This window comes from Leopardus geoffroyi, chromosome A1 (genome assembly GCF_018350155.1).
Source record: "Leopardus geoffroyi isolate Oge1 chromosome A1, O.geoffroyi_Oge1_pat1.0, whole genome shotgun sequence".
In the NCBI taxonomy this organism is placed as follows: Eukaryota; Metazoa; Chordata; class Mammalia; order Carnivora; family Felidae; genus Leopardus; species Leopardus geoffroyi.
The window spans coordinates 31,636,626-31,657,358 of record NC_059326.1 but is presented as its reverse complement, the minus strand read 5'-3'; the positions used below and the strand labels follow the sequence as shown (position 1 = coordinate 31,657,358).

Below are 20,733 nucleotides of genomic sequence, written 5' to 3'. Positions count from 1 at the left end.
CTTGACATTATAAGATGAAAAATCCCTCATATTATTATCATGTCTCTTTAAATATATTCGTAAGATATTTTTGAAATAATAACTGAATCAGGCACCCCTTTTGCACTACTTCATATTCTTTCTGCCTCAACTGCACTGGTTTCCCAAATGTAAGGGTTCTAATAAACTTTATAAAAGCACAAACTCACAGTGCCTCACATGATGCTCTCACCCTGTGCCTGCCATTCTCAGGCTTCTCTATTTATGATAATGACAGACTCTACTTGGCACTCATGATAGGAGTGGACATAGTACAATATCGAAGCTGGATTGCCCACCAATGCAGTGGCAATGAGGACTTAATTGCTGGTGGTCAGTGAGGTTGTGATAAGCTTTGACATGCAGTGACATCATAATTACTATGCTTTTGCCTGAGGTTAATTACGATGGCTTGCAGGTGACAGAGGGAGCATCATGAAAGGTAACTGTGGTGATTAAATGATATGGAGACAGTGGCATTTATAAATTGTGCTCTATGCTTATGACTGCATTAGAATATGATGGTCAGGAAAGCCAACTACTAAGGTAAGATATTCTGTGAAAAAGGGCAATTTGGAAGGAGACACTTCCAAATTGCCTCATTTCTTGCAGGCACAGGCCAAACTGCTTAAAACTGAACCCATTATTTACAAAGCTATAAAGAGCCTCAAAAGAAACTTAATATATAGCCTTGAAAAACCTCCAATGTCTAAGTCAGGGCTCTAATGGAGGGGGAAAAAAGTAGATCCAGGAGATTTCGATCCTTCATATAGGACTATTTGACTGGCTGAGCCCAAAACTCATGTGCTCTTCAAATCATCTGAACCTCTCAAGCCAGGAAGAACACTTCACCTTGAGTGACCTCTCTTCTCCCAAAGGCCTCACTGGAGATTTTTTGTTCTGCTCAGATTCTACATTTCTACCCCTAGTGTTTCTGGTTTCATGACAAGGGTAAGGTCTTTGCAGAATAAGAGCTCTGAGAGAAAGAGCCCACATGTTGAAGGAATTTCAGGACCTAACCAAAATGTATCATCAATAACCCTGTAAATATATTTGGGATTGGATCACGAGGCCGTTGCACCACGAGACAAAGAATTTAAGGCCTGACAGAAGTTTTATGAATGTGGGAGCATGTAAACAGGATTCAGAATCTAGAGGTCTGGCATGGAGACCTAAATTGGTCTTAATGTATTTTTGAATGGCTCTCTGAAACCTCGGAGGGACAATGAACCATGGTGAATTAGGAGAGAGATCCAGATATTTTTGGCAAATTATAAGGTGTACAGGAAGTCTAAAAAATATAAGAATATTAGAATTGAGGGTGCCTGGCTGGCTCAGTTGGTAGAGCATGCAACTCTTGATCTCGGGGTCATGAGTTCAAGCTCCATGTTGGGCATAGAGTTTATGTTAAAAAATAAAGCATATCAGAATTGATTTTTTATGAAAGATCCCATTTGAATAGGCACCATATGAATATGTTCTCTTGTGAGGATTCAGAATATATCCCTGGAGAAATCCAGTATCGAGTATACTAATGGAGGGAATGGAGGAGCTGGCATTTTTGAGAAGCACAGTGGTAACTGACCTTGGTAACCTGGAGTTACCTATAGTAGAGGGTATAAAGCAAAAACAAAAACACCTTAGCATCCCTATCACTTAACTATCAGAGACAAAGGATCCATGATTGCTATAATAGGCATTAAAGCCACAATGACAATCAGTGTCTACATCCACACAGATCTGTGGCAGTGGCTAATAGATCATGGTATTACTAGGGTCAAGATAGATGAAAGACCAAATAGTTGGTACTCAACTTGTCTAATAAAATACAACTGATAGCTGGTGAGTAGAGGTTGATGTCAGTTTCTATAATGGACAATTGAAGCCCCTCACTAGTTCACTGTCACAGAGTCCTTGAAGCAAAAAGCAGTAAATTCAGAAAGTGACGTGAGGCTTAGGGTAAGATCAGAGTAAGGTTTCGCTGGGTAAAGGAAAATGTCTGGATTATTTAATAACAGGAACAGATTCTGAGCTGACACTGAGAAATAATATAGGTTATGATTAATGCTTCTTGTATGGCTACTAAATAATAATGTGTTAGCAGAAATCTTCTTTAACAACAAAAACACTATTGAATTTAGTTATTTAGTCAACGGTGACAATTTGGTACTATCAATATATGTCATGTCCTTTCAAATGAACAAAATACCAAGAAGCACTGGTATAAAGATTACAGAGTTTTGTCCAATATGGGATCTACTGAAAACGCTTTAGGCTCAAATACAGATAATTTTTTGAATTGAACATACTGAGCACTTTAAATTCATCTAGCTGGAACTTTAAGTATGATTTTATTTATGTTAAAATGAAATACTTGCTTCATTTCAGTACAGAGATTAATGTGTTTTCAGTTCAATTATTTTTCTATGTAGAAATGATTATACATATTATTTACCTACATAACACTGTTTAATATGTGATAGACTACCACCTAAATGCAATGCATATATGGTATTATACATACAGTGTTATGAATACAGATTAGACATTCTCATCACATTACCCATCTTTTAAAAGTCTCAGTATAACAAGATTTGCTCTAGAGCTACATTGAAAATTTCATGCAGTTGGACTATGATAAGTAAGACAGCTACATTTCAAAAGAGATTCATAATGAAGTTATTAGAAAGATGGACAAGAGGATTTTAGGCACAAAAAGTCAACAACATATTTTATCTAGTATATAATATATTTGTTAGATAGATGCTAGATATGAGCAGTGGAAGAAATGTTCTGAGGAAACTTCATCCCTTGACCTGAAAAATTACAGAGTCCCATGTCCTGGAAGAGGGAAGGGTAGAGTAGGCACTAAATTAGACATAAGCTGGAGGCAAGGATGGTGATAAATGGGTATCACCTTAGAATCCTGAGAGCACAACATCCTTGTGGCTTCCAAGACATGAGGGCTGACAGACCAAGAGCACAGTGGCAGAGTATGCAGTCTCCTCTTTCACCTCTTGCCCCAGGGTAACCCCTAGACTCATTGTAATGGATTTGCATGGGGGTTATTACCCACCCTCCATGGAGGAAGGTGGCCATGATGGTTCCGGTATAAACTTTGTAGAGCCAAAAACTCTCCCTCCCCACCTGTAGGAAGAGTGCCCCCAAATGATTGGAAGCAGCCTCCATTAGAGACCACTCTGTCTGTGATACAAGACCCTGCTCATGTAAAAGGAAAGAATCCTCTGGGGCTGTCTGCTCTCCCACCTTGTGGGAAAAAAATTTTTTTTAATATTTTTATTTATTTTTGAGCGAGAGAGAGAGACAGAGCATGAGCAGGGGAGGGGCATAGAGAGAGGGAGACACAGAATCTGAAGCAGGCTCCAAGCTCTGAGTGGTCAGCACAGAGCCTGACATGGGGCTCAAACTTATGGAACATGAGATCATGACCTGAGCTGAAGTCACACTTAGCTCACTGAGCCACGCAGGTGGCCCTGTACTGTCTTTAATAAAACTCTTTTAACTTTGGGGAGCAATCTCTAACTCCTTACTGCGTGAGTGCCAAGAGCGAAGGCACACCCTTTTTGCGCTGACATGTTTACGTAATAATTTTATTTTTCCTTTGAAAATATCTCCTTCAGTAGCAATGTTTTTACTTATTAAAAACAAACAAGTTTTAAGTAGATAGGTGTTTATGCAGCTTTAACTTAAGATTGTATAATTAATCATGTTGTTGAGAATATCAGAAATTTAAAAATAATAGTTTCTAAAAGTTACAAGTATCAATACATTCTTTAGCTCAGATGGAAGACATAAAGGCATTTTTCCTCTTTGCTTAATTTAACTTATTTCTTAAATCACTTATTTTCCATTGAACAAGATATTTTACTTTGTTTATTATTTTAAAAGCTCAAGTTCATCACTGCAAGCAGTAATAACATTTTGAGAAAGGAATTAACAATTTAACACTTTTAGCTCCTCTTACTACAAAGTAGTTTTTCCATAGAGATGTACATGCAACTTTGCCAACATAGTACCTTCCTCAATTCCATAGGCTTTCCCTTGAATCTACTAGTTTCCTAAAATGGAACGTGGGCAATGCTTTCGAAGACAAACAGTTCTTTTCCCAAATGGCCCCAAGATGAATTTTGTGAATTAATCATTCAGTAAACAAATATTTACTCACCATCTTCTAAGTATTAGAAAAGCAACTTAGAGTGTAACAGACCAAACTGCTGATTTCAAGAAGTTCATATGTCTTTTAAATAATCTATTAAGACACAGTACTTGGGCTCCTGGGTGGATCAGTCTGTGGAGCATATGACTTCGGGCTCAGATCATGATCTCACGGTTCAGTTCGTGAGTTTGAGCCCCATGTTGGACTCTGTGCTGACAGCTCAGAGCCTGGAGCCTGCTTTGGATTCTGTGTCTCCCTGCTCTCTCTGACCCTCCCCTGCTTGCACTCTGTCTCTCTCTCTCTCTCTCTCTCAAAGATAAATAAACACTAAAAAAATTTTTAAAGACATAGTGCTAAGTACAGATATATGCTAATAAAAGATAAAATGTAATGTGAGAGAGGGTGACTTGAGTAGCTGCTCTAAAAAGAACAATTACAAATGTCCTGAAAGGTGAGACCACTCCATGTGTTTAAGCACAGAAAAGCCAGGGTGGAGTACAGTGAATGAGAGACCTGGGAGAGAGGTGAGAGAGATACTCTTCACCAATAACACTTTGGGTTTTATTTTAAGTATAATGAAGATCGGCTGGAGAGTTTTCAATTGAAGGGTGGCATGATAAATTCAATCTACAGAAAGAGCAGAGGGACTAGAAGAGGGGAAATAAGAGTCATTAGCTCTCTTTGCATTTCATTAAGCCTTAAATGCTAGTTAGTTATCTAACTGTCTTAGTCTGTTCAGGCTCCTACACCAAAATAACAACAGGGTAGCTTATCAATAGCATAAATTTATGTCCCACAGTTTTGGAAGTTGAAAGTCTAAGCTCAGAGCACCAGTATTGCCTGGTGAGGGGTCCCTTCCAGGTTACAGACTTTTCCTTGTGTTCTCACGCAGTAGAAGGGGCAAGGGACTTTCCTTGGGACTTTTTAATAAGGATACTAATCCCATTTCCTGAAGATCTAATCACCTCCCAAAGGCTCCACCTCCTGATAGCCTCACTTTGGGCATCAGTTGTTGTTTTGTTTTGTTTTTTAAATTCATTTATTTATTTTGAGAGAGAGAGAGCAGGGAGGGGTGTAGGGAGGGAGACAGAGAATCCCAAGCAGACTCCACATTGTTAGCACAGAGCATGACTGCTGGGCTTGATCTCATGAACCGTGAGATCATGACCTGAGCTGAAACCAAGAGTCGGACTTTTAACCCACCAAGCCACTCCAGCGCCCCTTGGACATTAGGTTTTAACATATAAATTTTGGGAGGACACAAACATTCAGACCATTGCATACTAGAAATGTTCAAATGGTAGGACTAACCTATGGAGAATAATATAACTGATTAGTAAAAATGGAGCAAAAGGTCATGATTAATTAGGAGTAGTGGTAAGTGCTCCTGAACCAATTGCATTTTGCTCAGAAAATATTATCAGTGAAGCTTTGACCTGAAAGTCCCATAAGACTCTCTGAACACTTTACTTAGTTCTAACTGTGGAGAACAAAGAGCCTCAAGGCATTTCATATTTGTGCTTTGCTTGTGAATGAAAATTATACTCACCTCTAAGTGTATTGAATGCCCAACAGAGCTTCCCCAAAGATGTGGAACATAATGTAAGTGGTGAAGCCAGATAATAAGGTTGTGAACCAGATCCTTTACAAACCAAGGCTCCAAGAAATTGAATAACTCTCTTTGGTCCTAGGGAAATGCTGATACATTATGAGAGGAGTCTGAAGGATATTTAATGTACTTACTCTTGTTATGGAAATCCTTGACAAATTTTGAAAGCCAATATTTTTTGAAAATTGTATAGATGAATAAAAGATTGGTAAAAATATTATACAGATTTATATTTGAAATGAAAAATCAGAAGCCATAGTTGCATATTTCTAAAATATGGATAATGACAGCAGTATTTTAAATCAAGTAACAGAAAACAACAAATATACCCTGGTCCCCCCACCCCATCAAATATTTATAGAAATTAATCATAGAAATGTAGATTTGATATGTTTTGATCATCCCTAGAATTTATCATGTCATTAAATTGATTTCAACATATTTAATTCATGCAATATCATATATATGAAGGAAATTTAAAAAAAAGATATGCTTTCTTAATTGATGGCATTAAGCTGAAGGGTATTTTGAACTCTAAAATGGTAAGCAGTTCCAAATCAGAGCACTCTATAGTAAAAATGTGCTGTTGATGCCCATTTGTATGCCTGTTTTGCTGGCTTCATAAGGTGTTTCTCTTGAATTTACAATTGCCAACTTACTTATTTATAACTTTTCCACGCCTTTTAAAGCAATGTGCTACCCCATAAGGTTTGCTGTTTTTAAGCGCAGGTAGATTAAATGTTAAATTAGTCCATCACTAACTATAAAAGAGAATCATACTCACAGTACACGATGTCTTAAGGTCAAAAGCCAGGCACTATGAGACATTTTCAGAAAGATGAGAAACTTTTTCTGTTTATGTTAAAGCTCTTGGGTATCATTTCATATATTCTACAGGTTTCAATAAAGATGGTGTGTGAGTTACCTGTATGGGTTACCTGTGCGAGTTACTGAAGTAAACATTTTTTTTTTTTATGATTTGATACAAAGATCTTTCTTACGGTTTATCTGTAGTTCTATGTTTACCATTCTTATGCCATTGTGAATCTATATATCCTTTATTTCATCGCTCCCTTGGTGCTGCAGCTTATTTTTCAAGTTAAATAAAAACACTAGCAAAGAAACAAAGAAAGTGCTGTAATCTTCTGACCCTCATGCTGACAGTTCCATATATTTTGAAGTAAATAAAGATATGGAATCAGGATTATGAAACAAGCATGCACTTCAGAGAGATGTTTCATAAATTTATTGCTTGACTGTGTAGCACAACTGTCATAGTTTTTGATGGACAAGGACATATATCTGTAAAATGAAACAAAGATAGTGGCTCACTGTAATTCAAAGATAATAACTACCAGAAGATACAATTGTTCAGCAAATGTGAGATTATTGGTTTCCTAGGGATTTATTAATTTGATGTATTTTAATCCGTGCCTGCTGTAAAAGAAGAATATTGTCACTCAGATGATGGGGTCTCACTCATTTTGTAAATCGTTCTGATCATCTTTTTCATTTATATCTAGAATTCATCTGCAGTCGGAAAAGGCCTCTGCCACACAGCAGTCAGTCACCTACAATGAATGTAAGAGCCCACGTCCAGGCTTCAAATGTCACCACATTGCCATCTTACTGTGAATGACTGAAATTTACTTCCCGTTGTTAGTGGTGCTGAAAATTGCCATGGGTTTCTACAGTGTATAATGTATTGTCTAAACCGAAAACATTTCCCAGATTGAATTGACCTTTTAGAAAACAGCACTTTCATCCTCAAAATGCAGGACTGTTGCAATATTTTATTTAAAAAGGTTATTTAGTTATAAAACTTGGAGAAAGGGTAAGGAATTAGAACTGAGTCTATCTCTCCATATAATGTATTGCTGTGAAAAACCACAAAACAAAGACCACTGATTGCTGACCCACCCAAATGCTACTGAGAATAGTGCACTGGGAAAACCACATATTTCCTGTACCAACAGAAAAAAGCAATATAAGGAGTGAATGCCTTTTTTATTCTGTACTTTTAATTAGTTCGTCATTCTGTTATCAAAGGGGGAGTGGAACACTGTCAAGCCTGTTAGACTAGTCTAAACAGAACACAAGTCTTAGAAAACTTATCCACAAAGCAGGGTACTTCCTCATGGTCCTAACGTGAGAGAGAGGGAGAGACAGAGAGACAGAGGGGTAGAGAGAGACAGAGAGAGAGAGAGAAGGCATAATAAAAAACACATAGGAAGAACTATTAAGAATGTGTCAAAAACAATTATTTCTCTAGATGGACAAATAAGTAAAGAAGTTTGGCTAACCCAAGTAATTTAAATGAATCCAATTGTATGTGGTTTCCAAAAGAATTTTTAAAATATTTTAAATGCACTGAATATTTTAATATTGTTTAACTTGTTTTAACAAGTTAAACTATTATTACATGCCTTTGAATATTCAGAGGATACTTGAGAACTTCTTAGTACTTTAGTACATTTTAATAAACTTTTGATATTTTATAAACATTTTATAAACATAATGTACTTAGTACATTTTTATAAACATAACTGATATTGATCATCATAGTGCTAAAATTCCATTGTATTTCATTAGAGTTTCAATTTCAATCTTTTCAAAAGAATGAAAACACTCCCCTGCCTCATTCTTTGGATTGCATTTTGTTTGATCCCATGCCCTACAGTGTCATGAATGCATTTGCATGACTATTAGGACTCTGGCTGTTATCCCTTTAGAGGCAAGAGTACACAATACCAATGCAAAATTGGTTATAATGCATATTGTTGGATGTTTTTTGGAGGTCATATTACAATATCTTTTTTTTTAAGTTTACTTGTTTATTTTTTTGGGGGGGGGAGGGGCAAAGAGAAGGAGAAAATCCCAACCAGGCCCTGCACTGTCAGCATGGAGCCCGATTCGGGCCTTGAACTCAGAACCGTGAGATCATGACCTGAACCAAAATCAAGAGTGGGAGGCTTAACCGACTGAGCCACCCGGGGGGCCCCTGGAAGTCATATTACAATATCTATCTAAATTCAATTGGATATGTCATTTGAGATAGGCCTTCCACTTATCGAGATTTATTCTATGGAAGTATTCACATGCAAAAAAGATTTGTGTACTAATAAGTTTATTGTAGCACCATATGATTTTAATGGTACCTTCGTGCTATTTAATACTATGGAGCCATTACAAAATAATCAGATAGATTTATGGATGTTTACATAAAATATTTCTAAGATATATCCTAAAAATATGTATTAAGATATATTTTACATCCATTCCATGGAATACCACTCAGCAATAAGGAGGAATGAACTATTGATGTACACCACAACGTGGAGGAATCTTAAAATAAGTAGCTGAGTGAAAGAAGCCAGGCACAAAAAGAGTGTATACAGCATGACTCATTTGTAGAAATGTACGGAAATGTTAATCATTAACATTTATAATGAAAGAAAGTAGAGCAGCAGTTCTGTAGGGTAGTGGGTTGAGGGATTGTAAAGGTTACAAGAAAACTTTTGAGGCTGCTAGAGATGTTCATTTTCCTGATTGTGGTGTGCACATAGGTTAATACTGATCAAATTGTACTCTCTAAATGTGTGTGATCTATTGTACTTCAATTAAACCTCAGTAAGACTGAAAGCACAATCGCATTAAGAAACCTAACACTTTAGGATGTTTAGCTGTAGATGCTTTCCCAGCTCCATTCCAGGAGAGGAGTCTTTGTCACTAAGGAAGCATATACGAAGGAATCTATTGGGTTTGGAAAATCGTATCATGAACCTTATGCATCCTTTAGTTAAGTAGAAACTATAAATGATGGTTCAAAGCTTGATCTTGCCTGATAAAATGCATATAGTCAGATCTTGGTGGTAGGAGAGTTACTTATTTAGATCTATGGCTTACTCAGCCGCACAAGATAGGTTATCCTACATTGCTGTAGGAGAGCATGAACATGAATGGGATCTTACTTGGGAAAGCAAGCCCTTAGCTGGAATAGATGGTGTCAATAGTCCTTTTATCAAATGGGGCGGATGTGGTTAGATTATAAAATAGCTTCATAAGTCCCATCAAAGAAATATTTGAATTTGATTATTGTTTGATGAGGCCCCTGAGTTCCCTAGATGTATTTACTAACTATAGATCCTGTCTTTCTAATACTATCAAACTATTCTGTGGCTTTCAAACTTTTTTTTTTTAAAGCAATAGACCCTTTGATCAAGTGAAATCTCATTCAAAAGATTCACCTCAACCACTGCCTCTGCAATAGATAAATGCAGAATCTTATGACCATATGTTTATTTTTAAGGTTATATTTTTAATCCTTATAATGAATAATACAACTAGAGAATAATGGCCACATAGGGCCACACAGGGTTCACGAACTATTGTTGCTGATATGTCAGTCATTTCTATATCTTGTTTGAATTGCAGTTTTGAGAAAGCTGATTCATAGAGATAAGTAGTTTCCAATGGTATTTTTTTTATCAGCACTCATTGAAAACTGAATATATTTTTCAATTAAACTGGTCTAGATGCTTGAGAAAATAGTAACACATGCTTGCTTCTAAGTAATTAAATCACTAATACCGAACAACTGATTTCATTATTTACCAGAAAAGTCAGACAAAAAGCACCAAAAATTTACAATCATTCTTAAAATTATCCAATATGAGTGACACAATTCAATGGGCTGTACTTTTATGTGTTATTGCACAACTTTTACTCCATGGTAAGCACATATAAAGCAGACACAGCTGAGCCTTGCTTAACATTTAACAGTGGTGCATGCATGTTGTAACTGTATTTTTACTTATATAATATTATGAGTTTATTCAAAAAACCTATTGAAATTGAGAAAGAAAAAAAAAGTTGGATCAGAACAGAGTGACAAACTCAATAACCAGCGAAGCAACAAGAAGTTCAAATACACTAATCCAGATGGTAGAAAAGCTGTGGTAGACAGAATTCTAAAATAACCTCCAATAATCCATGCCCTTGTATAATCTCCTTTCCTGAGTATAGATAGAAACTTTCAATTACTTTTAACCAATAGAATATAGCAAAGATAATGGGCTATCAGTGTCACGCTTATGATACATCAAAGTGAAAAGGTTACAGGATATGAGTGGATATCTTTGTGGATATGAGTAATGTCTGACGAATTGACTTTAAGACAATCAAAAAATTATCCTTGGTGGGCCTGACCGAATCAGGTGAAGAGATCAGAATGCAGACTCTCCTGACAGTTTTGAAGAAAAAAGCCATCATAAGATATCCATCAGCAAGGACTAAGTTCTGCTAACAGCACATGAGCTTGGAAGATGATCTTGAGTGTCACATGAAACCCTAGTCCCATCAGCACCTTGAATTCTAACAAGAGCAGAGGGCCATTTGAGCCTTGCTCAGACTCCTGATCTACAGATGTTGTGTGATGATACGATAGGTTAAAACTACAAAACATGTAGTAATTTGTTTTCCATCCAGCAATAGAAAAAATACGTATGTAGACACTGAAATATAGATATTCATAGATATAGATATCAAATATGGGCTTATGCCAAAAAAACATTTCCTTTTTGCAAAGAGAATAATAGTACATGTTTATGTATATATCCATATAAATCTAATATAATGGTCCTCCAACATATTGCTAGAAGAATAAAAATTCTTATAAATTTATAGGATGAGAGATTACATTATTAGATTACTAAAATGACCAGAAAAACCTCCTTTGGAGGATGATTGACAAAGCCAGTTGTGTGATATTTAATTTGCATTATAATCAGTGCTTTTTTACAGAGTTTCAATGAAACTTATAGCTCATTCTGTGTATGTATTCTCATAAATTCTCTTTTTCCCATTCTCACCCTCCCTGAAACATATACACACACATATGCATGCACACACACATACACGTGCACACACACACACACACACACACACACACATTAATTAAATCTTCAGAGGAAAGTGTGAGATAGATGATGATGATGATGATGATGATGATGATTCGCTCCAATATTTTTTTTTCAGTCACAGAGTTGAATCACTGACATTTAGGCAACTGCCTGAGATCACAGAACATGGAATAGCTGGTATTTAAAGCCAATCAAATACCATATGATCTCACTATATGTGGAATTCAAGAAACAAAACAAACCAGCAAAGGGGAAAAAGAAAGAGAAAGAGAGAGAGAGAGAGAGACAGAGAGAGAGAGAGAGAGAGAGAGAGAGAGAGAGAGGCAAACCAAGAAGCTGACACTTCACTATAGAGAACACACTGATGGTTACCAGAGGGGAGGGTCCGGAGGTGGGGGGGATAGGTGATGGGGATTAGGGAGTGCACTTGCTGAGGGAGCACCAAATGTCTTATGGAAGTGTTGAATCACTATATTGTACACGTGAAACTAACATCACACTGTTAACTAACTGGAGTTTAAATAAACAGTAAAATACTACTACTACTACTACTAATAATAATAATAAAGCCAAACATTCTGCCTTCAAAGTAAAATAAATCTTTATGATTCATACTATTTTTACCTTCTGAATAAACATTTAAAATGTTGAAGAATTTGAAAGTTAATTGTGTTAATTGTGTTCTAACACATTTAATAAAGTGGATGATGGTGAGTACAATTGTTTTAGTCTAAACTTACATTGTAAACTCTAAAGAGTCTGATTTTCTTGACTCCCTTTTAAATTCATACTAACTACAAATGATAATTGATATTCTGGCCCAGTGTTGTCTCTCTAGGTTTACACTTGGCAAACACAGAATTAAAGACTTGACTGCAAGAAAAAAGAGCAGAGAATAGATCCCTTGTTGGCCTAACACTTGATCTATACTTAATTTTATACTTAAATTTGCTATGCCCCTCAAAAAAAATACTGCCCAAAGCACCCCTCATCGTAAAAGCTTTTTAATAGAATTTAGTGGTCCCTAAAAGTCAGCAAATGAAAGCATTAAGACCACCCATGCTTCTCCAATAACATGCTGTTCTTTTAGCCTTTTCCCTATATTGAGGTTGTTTGAAACTGAACCACATAAAACACCAAATGTCATCATGGTGGATACAGAAAGAGAGAGAGAGAAATTAAAATGATCTATTATAAGATCATTTAAAAGCTCTTGTATGGCAAGGGACAGAATATCACTGTCCCTTGACATACAAGATGTGAGAGAGAGGAGTAAGAGAGTTACATCTCCAATTATCTCATTCTATTCTATTCCAGTACTCAAATCCTAAGCCTGTCCTTATTTCTGGATACAAGTGAAGGAATTTCTGCATACAATTTTCACAGAGGACATGATAGGTTTTTGAAAAGATTCCATGATATGATAGGTTTGGAAGTCTTTTTTCCTAAATAATTATTTCCTAAATAAATGAAATCACATGGTGAGAAATAATCATATCCAAAACACTTTAGAAATCAAAAGGCACATCACAGAACACGATTAATTAACTCTTTCAAGCCATTAGTTACCCTGTCACTGATGAAGTGTTCCAAACAGCATAATCATCTACTCATGTTTCCTTTAGGGACTTGAAAATCAGAGAAGCATTAGTAAATTGAAAGGAAAACAAATTGATAATGATGAAGTACAGCACAAAAAAAAATGATGAAATGTTAAAAACTAGAGGGCAGTTTCTGTTTTATTCCATACACACAAAAAGGAATTTAAAGTGAAAATTCTAAGTGTTTGGAATCACACTTGACATCCCTTTTACTTCACAAGATGCTATTGTATGTTATATTGTTCAAGACTGCTTATATGCAAAAATCTTTTAAGTACATCTTTGTTAGGCACACTGTTTTGGGTGTTGATGCTTTTATGAGTGTAGGTGTTATCTCTCAACAATTTTAAAGCTTTCTAAGGGCAGGGAAAATGGTCTCTGTATCTGTGGTTATCCCAGTACCCTGCACAGGGCTTTGCATACAGAGAAGCTTAATCATTAAGTATGTACCTGTTATTGGCTGGCTTACGTTTATCTTCTATATCCATTTGACCTTCCAGAGGCACAACATCTGATAACTGGCCTAGCACCTTTATGTTTCAGGAAATTTCAATCCTTAGTATACAGTTCCATCAACTCATAAAAAAGCATTCACATTAAACCAGAACGAGGTATGAACACTTGAATCCTTCCAGTCTGCACTCTCGTGCTTCTGGAGAAATGCTTCTAATCTAAGCTTCTCCAGCAGAGCCCAGGACTCATGTCCAACACCAGCAATATACCCTCTTCCAGACTGTTATGCTCTGCAGTTACCATTAATTTATTTCAAGGCCAGACAATCGTTACTGCTGCAGACAAAAAGGTGCCCATCTTACCGGATAAAAAAACCTTCTAACTTAGTGTAAAGAGTGTGTTTATATTACTGACAAAAAATAATTTCCATTAATGCATCATTTTAACTTGTTTTAATATTTTTATTTCAAAATTACAGAAATTGTTTAAAAAGGAATACACACTATCGAATAATTGCAAAGTTTTACCACTACCTTTTTCTACTTTATTTCAGTCTCCTTTTAAATTAGGAGTACGCTAAATCTTAAAGAGAAAAGTGCAGGATGAATATCATTCTGCCTTTCTAGAACCAGATGTAAATCTCTAAACCATAATATTAAGAAGAAAGCTATTTTATAAAAAGTTTCAGTGGGGCATACCAAAGTAACATTTAGTTTTCTAAAATTACAAGGATAAATGGGACAAATTTGCATTTCATACAAGAGACACGAAGAAGCAGGGCATTCTGTTGTCTTTTATTCTTCCCACTTTACCCTGAGATATGCTGGCACTTTATTTATGTATTTATTTAATATTTTTTAAAGCTGAAAGACAGCAGTATGAATAAATTTTAAAAAATACAGCAGCCAATGAATTTTATTATAAGGAAGAATTATTTCTGTTTTCTAGAGCTTTTTAAAAAGGTTAGTTAATATTTACAAAGCAAGAGTTTAATGAATTATAGATAACAGGAGAACAGCAATTTAAGTGAAAAAGACCACCAGTTTAGGAGGAACAAGCTCAAGATGAAGCCTCATTCTAGATCAGATAAATAAGCCCAAAGGTAAGTATTCAAAAAGATTGTTGCCTTCATTCCCTTAAAAATATTTTAATACTCCTATTATTTTCTAAGCCCCAGCCAATCTCTTTTCTAGTATAACATGAATAAAATTTTTCCTTGCTAATTTTACTTCCATTAAATTAAATGCATTCTATCCTTCCTTTTTGCTTCAAAGAATCATTGACACCTCTATTAGATGATAAAAGAACTAAGTTGTGCTACTCAAATTTTCACCAACTCTTATTTCTCTCTTATTGGAATTGTAAAAACTCAAATGTTTCTAAAGGAGAAAAAAATACAGTACTTATAATATTTTGGCAGATCAACATTACTAGGATCTATTATTATAATTTTACCACTTGGACCATACCTTGTATCATCCTCACTGTTCTATACAGCTCTGAATAAATGTTCTTATCTCATCTGTGCTCTTCTACCTGTGACCTAGACTGAACTCTTAAATCCCTTATTCTTTCCTAAATTTACATCTGCCTCCTATCCTAATTTTTGACTCTCTCTAGGATGTGGGAAACCTGACAGTGAATCATTTAGCGTCCCTTTAGGGGAATCTCAGACAAGTCTTAAGGAGTCAGGTGGAGATGTACTGCAATAGAGGAGCAAATAATAATATTTAATAATGTACAACTGGGATAGTAAGATAATATTTGAACATAAAGTGACTGGGGGGGCAGTCTATCTAAACCATGAATTAACATTGTCCATATCCTCTTCCTGTGTTTATTTGCAGGTTGGCAGAAGCTTCATTATGGAATTGTAGGGGTTTTTTTCTTATTGTTTGATGTAATGTTTTATGAAAACATTACTTTGTAATCAGACTCACAGCTGCATACTATTAATTTATGTAATAAGTAAACACAAGACTATCAAAGCCAAAAATAAATTTATGTATCATATTTAATTGATTTCTTCTGCAACTTACCTATAGCCCTTTAAATTAATAATCCAGATATTAGACCTTCATATCATATTCTAAGACTGAATCAAATGAAGATTTCATTTCACCTCTTTCTCTTACTTCAACATACTCTCTACAAGCCTGTTTCCCAACCTGTGGAATAAGCAAGATAAGATGACAGTTCCCTCTGGAGTGTATCAACACACGCCAGAGCAATAAAAACTCTGATAGCAAAGATTAAGGTTTCTGACCCCAATTGTGGCATCTTAGCTTTTTAGAGAGCCACTGGAGAATGGCTTTGAACCTGCCCTCACTATCTCACTCTCTCTCCTCAGTGCACACGGCGTTCCACAAACATTTTGAAACTACAAAATCTCTCTTTCAGAATGGAGCTCTAGGGATGATTTAAATCTTTTGACCCACTGGCAAATTTCTCCATCCTGGAGGATTAATTGACCGTTCAATCGATAAAGTTTTGAAGACTTGAGGGAAAGTAACAGATGTCCATATGGAGCACATAGAGAGCATATTAAAGGGAAAAATGTAGGTTCTTATTTAAAAGAGGTTACAATTGAATCATGGAAATAAATGATACATACAATCAGAATAGATATGATCATATTAAGAATTAACCGACTGTTGACATATTCATCAATTTCTGTTGAATTTAAGATACTACGTTAGGTACAAAGGTGGATTAGGCAGAGAGCCTTCTTCCATGGATCTTTGCATTAGAAATAGGATATGGATAATCACGTATAGGATAGAATATAGTAAATGCTAAGTGGCATAAAAAAGGTATGAGAGGCACATAGCCAGCTCAGTCAGTAGAGCATGCAACTCTTGATCTCAGGGTCATGAGTTCAATGCCCATGTAGGGTACTTAGTTAAAAAAAAAGTAAGAATTGGCATCATGGAAGATCACAAGAAAAAACAATTATTTTCACAAAGAAAAATCAAGCAAGGCTTCCTAGAGAGAGTAGAATTTGAACAAGATTTGAAGAACTGAAAGAACTTAACTATGGGATATGGATAAAGAAAAGTCCACTCACAAAGAGAAAACCAAAATGTGGTAGGAATAAAAAGGGCTTGAATGCCAAGAGTTTTATCTTAATTCTGCAGAACAGGATTTCCAAAACCGTTGTGTAGAAGAACAATCAATGTCCGTTGAGATGAAAATGGATATTCCCTCACAAATAAATAGAGGATTCTCTAGAAGAATTACATTGTGAAAGATCAAATACTCTGTAGATCAAGAGATCAACAGGGCTAGGGAACATGAAGCAAAAAGTATTATGATGACCACTACGACCACTGCCACCACCAACATGGTTGTCCCTCCTAAGCAGAAGATGAATCCAGTGGGCTGGGAGGGTGAGACACTGCTGGGTTACAAGTAAGAAAGAAGCCTGAGTGATGCTGTATCTTGGAAAGGTAACCAGCAGTATTTCATATAAAAACCAGAGTAGATTGGGTGATTTTTTTTTTTCTAAAATAGAGGCTGCATCGTGTCATTTTTCTGATTAATACTTTGAAGTGGCTTCTCAACTCAGAGTAGACCAAAATCCTTATTCTGACCTTTAAGGGTCTAGGTCTAATTTATACTATCTACTGATCTTTGTCACCTGTTCTTTCTCTCTTTCACTGTCTCTCTTTCTCTCAAAAATTCTGCTCCACCCACACTACTCTTTTAACACAGAGAGCACACTTATACTCTGCCCTGCTATTCCTGTTCCAAGCAACACCATCTCTCAGATTTATGCATATCTCACTCCCTCATTTCCCTCAAGTGTCTGCTCTAATTCCCTTTAACTTTATTATAAATAACCACTCCATGGTAACTTTCATCCAACTTTCAATCCTCCTACCCTGCTCAATTTGTATTTACCACTTTTACCACCCTAGACTATATACTATACATCCATGTACTCTACATTTGTTTATGTATTTGCTGTGTTTCCTTCACTAGACTGGCTGTCCCAAGAAAAAAGAGACAGAGCAACTTATGCATTCCCAGTACCTAGAATAGTGCCAGGCATGTAGTAGTTACTCAATAAATAGGTATAGAAAGAAGCAAATGGAGAGAAAACTAGAGGTGTGGAGACTGATTAGAAAGTGTTTTGTAATAGTGAATGTGAAAGACTTTAAGGGCTAAAACTTGGGAACAGAGTAGACAGGAGAAATTAACACTTAACTCCAGTTATTTCAGGCATGGATTATAGTGGAAAGGGATGGGCTGTGAAGGCAGGTGGTTTTTGGTTCATATCCTAGACTCCCAACTTAGTAGTTGTGTGGCCATATGCAAAATACTTCATCTCTCTGCAACTCAATGTTCTCCCCAATGGAAAAGGGAAAATGCCCCCTTTTCAAATTGCTATAAGTTATACAGATATTGAATGTTTAAAGTATGGCCTTGGTGATAGCAGTGATATCTTCCAGTGCCACATATTTCAACATATTTTAAAAATAGGATTAGACAGTTTATCTGTATGGAGTCTCCACATGGAGATTTTTTAATACTATTTTTAAATTTAAAAAAAAATTTAAGTTTATTTATTTAATTTTGAGAGATGGACAGAGAGAGAGAAAGAGAAAGAGAGAAAGAGAGAGAGGAGGGCAGAGAGAGAGGGAAAGAGAGAATCCCAAGCAGGCTCCACACTGTCAGCACAGAGCCTGATGTGGGGCTTGAACTCACAAACCGTGAGACCATGACCTGAGTGGAAATCAAGAATTGGATGCTTAACCGACTGAGCCACCCAGATGCCCCTCCACAGGGAGATTTTAAGTTGTGCAAAATAATGCATACCCTTTATAACTTTTCTATTGTACAATATTCTTAGTATGGCCCTGTTGCCATTTTTCACAGGATACTGAAAATAATGTAATAATAAAAACTCCCATTTCTTGGGGCGCTTGGGTGGCTCAGTTAGTTAAGCATCCAACTTCAGCTCAGGTCATGATCTCACAGTTCTTGAGTTTAAGCCGCACATCAGGCTCTCTGCTGTCAGCAAAGAGCCCACTTTGGATCCTCTGTCCCCCTCTCTCTCTGCCCCTCCCCTGTTTGTATTCTCTCTCTCTCTCCAAAATAAACATTAAAAAAACTCCTCTTATTTCTTGAACATGCATGATCTGATTTTAATACTGACCAAACATTATGAAGTATATTTATATCTAATATGTTTACTATATTAGAAAGCAGGCTCAGAGTGATAAAGTAATTTGTCCATGGTTACACAGCACATAAACCAAAGAACTGAAATTCCAATTAAAAACTTTTTGGAAAAAAAATTCATCTCATGCTGTTCATGCTATTTTCATATACCTACTATGCCACTTTATAGTTCCCAAATTGATAGCATTTCCCCCGAGGGAGGTCTATCTCTGTCTTATAATAAGTTCTCAAAACTACAGCTTTCCCTTTGCTTACCACGTTTTATACCACATACCTAAAATGGTTATTCATGTTGCCTCTTTCTTTGCAGACTTCTAATGACTGCCTACTACACTTTGATCCAAAAATAAATGTTAGATTATGACCTTTGAGTGTTTACTCCAAATTGTCATTTCTCCTTCTTATTTACCATCTAAGTTTATGACCCTTGACGCACAGCTCTCCAAACGTTTCTGCAGCTCAGAACCAGTGGCTCTCAAAATGCAGACGGGCTTAAGTAAAGAAGCATAAATTAACATAACTGGAAGATTTTTTAACTCAAATTTCCAACCTATTTCTTCACAGACATTCCCAGGCCTCGGGCTTCAAGCATGAGTATTTTGGAAACCTCTCCAGCGACTTGGATATACTCCTCACTGCACACCTCATGGCTAGAAGGGACCATCTGGGAGAGGAAGGTTTTTTAGTTTTCTCCTCGGTATCATCTGTGCCTAGCATGATACCCATGTGGTGGTAGCATGAAAGCAAATGATGTCCTCTTTCGCTTGGCAAGAGAGAAACAGAAGAGAGAGAAAGGAAACAAAGCTCTCACCTGTAAGACAGGAAGACTCATTAATGGATGAATTAGAACTAGACTTGAGTCTAAAAGAAAATTTTATGTGCATATACAACTTCAGAAGGGGGGATAGTTTTCTAGGAAATAGCACGCACAAAATACATACAGATTGAGATAACTATTCCATAAAGAATAGGGAAGAAATTCGTGTGATGGAAAAGTTAACAACACATGTACATTTTATTAATTTAAATAGGCATGTTGGTACCAAGTATAGCTTTTCTGCCATTCCTTTTTCTAGTTCAGATGTAGCATCATAAGATTTGAAGCTGGATGATTCCACATTCTAAATGTTTACAAGCTAAAATACTTTAAAGAAATTCACATTTTTCATGCTACAGTGTATTGATTTCTATCTCAATGAAAGGTAAAACTAACTATTTACTAACTACCTTCTTGCACAAAGCTGATCTTTCTTGTCTTTAGATGATTCTGTAGGTTTTGTCTGTCTGAATTGGCTCCCACTCACCTGGTCTCTTACTACAGAATTCAGCAAAGGCTTTACCTCCTCAGTAATTTGCCCCTGATCACTGTACCTTGGATTAAAAGTCTCTTATACTCTAATAGCATCACATTATTTACCCCCATTACACTAAATTATATATTGTATTGCAATTATATATTGTAAAGCAATTGCCAGTTCACTTATGTGCCTCAGCCATTAAGCAATACTCTACTTGAGCTTAAGACATTGGTTTTATTAAATTTGAATCACTCATTTTACTACTCAACGCATAGTACTTTCAATTGCAGGCACCAATTTTGAGGAGAGCTCAGTATCCGTAGTTTAAAAATCAAACCTAAAATCTTGTTGCCATGGGTTAAAGATAATGGGAATCTTGCTGAAGGAAAATTGTGGGAAATTAGTCCCACTCTGTTAAATAGAGATGTGAGAGAGACATCTCTCTGATGTAGCCATCTGCTTTGATAAA

The 20,733-nt window shown here is 36.1% G+C and overlaps 1 long non-coding RNA gene across 1 annotated transcript; it reads left to right on the top strand.

Moving 5' to 3' along the window:
* Window positions 1-450: 450 nt before the first annotated feature.
* Window positions 451-20,527, top strand: LOC123598266. Its single transcript, XR_006712473.1, has 3 exons — window positions 451-564; window positions 7,328-7,386; window positions 19,531-20,527. It is a non-coding gene; the product is annotated as an uncharacterized LOC123598266 (long non-coding RNA).
* Window positions 20,528-20,733: the final 206 nt, after the last annotated feature.